The following is a 1,475-nucleotide window of genomic DNA, read 5'->3' as shown; positions in this document are numbered from 1 at the left end:
GGAAGTTGCATTTGACGCCCTAAAAATGTAATGAAAATTTGCTTCTCCTAATTCAAATTCTACTGCAATTTCATGCGATGCAGAATCCGGCTCCTTGAGAAAAAGCAATTGAGTTCAGACTCCCAACAGCGCTTCTGCCCCTCCCCGGGCGCCTGTCATGGCTACCCACTACTCACTAAGGGTGATTGTTAAATGCAGAGAACACATTTTGTTGTGTGTACCATATTCTCTGCTTCAAAATGATTATCACTTCACTTTCAACTAGGTAAAATATTTAATACGAATATTTAATTAATTCAGATCTAGGCTGTCTTGTTTTTGTGTTCCATTTTTGGGTGGATATGAGTCAGTGTGGTGCAATTTTGTGGTCAGCGTTCAATGATCTGAGGGAAGAAAGCATCCCATAGTCTGCAGGTTCGGGACTTGATGCTGCATTATTATCTGTTTGATGTATCAGTTTCAAGAGTTTGTGACTGGGATGACTGAGGTCTTTGATTTTTTTTTAATTGCCAATAATGTGCTGTGTAGTTCAGTTTTTCCATCCCACTGTTGATGCAAAATTCAAAAATATAATCATTATTAATGTACTGGTGCAGTAGCTGAAATGTCCAAATCAATTCAACATTTCATATAACAAATTAAACACATGAAACACTTTTACCAATCACAGAAACATATTTACAAGCAGAGATGGACTCATGCAGAAACCTTTTTTTATTATGACACTGCATTATGACACAGAATTTTTAAGTTATGTGACTATGTTTTATGTTGAGCCACATATCTGATTGGGTTCGTGTCAGACATTTCATTTCTTTAATCTGACCACAACAATTTCAGAACTCTTTAAAGTGCAGAGTTGCGATTCTAGTTGACACAACAATGAGTGCAAAAACATGATCTATGATGGGCAATTTCCTAGGAATTGACAAATGTGAATAATCATTTTGCACAAAAGATGCAAAATGATCATGAAAGAATGAAAGCACCCCACGACATCAGAAGTATTATATATCGTTTTATACATGCGGAAATCACGTCTCTTTTGACGCCTTTAAGTCTATATGAAAATAAAATGTGATGTCCATAATATTACAAGTTTAGTGCTAGCCCAAATGCAACGGGTTAAGTTTGTACTTCATTATAATAAAGCACACAGAACTGAAACCACACAAACCAAGACACCCGATCACTTCCGGTTCACCCCCCCTTATACCAACTCTCCAAATATAATCGTGCGTTATATTTACAGCATTTGGCAGACTTTCTTATTCAGATCGACTTATATAAGTTCTTCACCAAACACGTTACAATATTATTATAATCCCTCTCACTTAGGCAAACATAGGGTGGTAGTAGCCTAGTGGGTAACACACTCGCCTATGAACCAGAAGACCCGGGTTCGAATCCCACTTACTACCATTGTGTCCCTGAGCAAGACACTTAACCCTAAGTTGCTCCAGGGGGACTGTCCC

This window comes from Denticeps clupeoides, chromosome 11 (genome assembly GCF_900700375.1).
Source record: "Denticeps clupeoides chromosome 11, fDenClu1.1, whole genome shotgun sequence".
Lineage (NCBI taxonomy): Eukaryota > Metazoa > Chordata > Actinopteri > Clupeiformes > Denticipitidae > Denticeps > Denticeps clupeoides.
Note: the sequence above shows the minus strand (reverse complement) of the source record.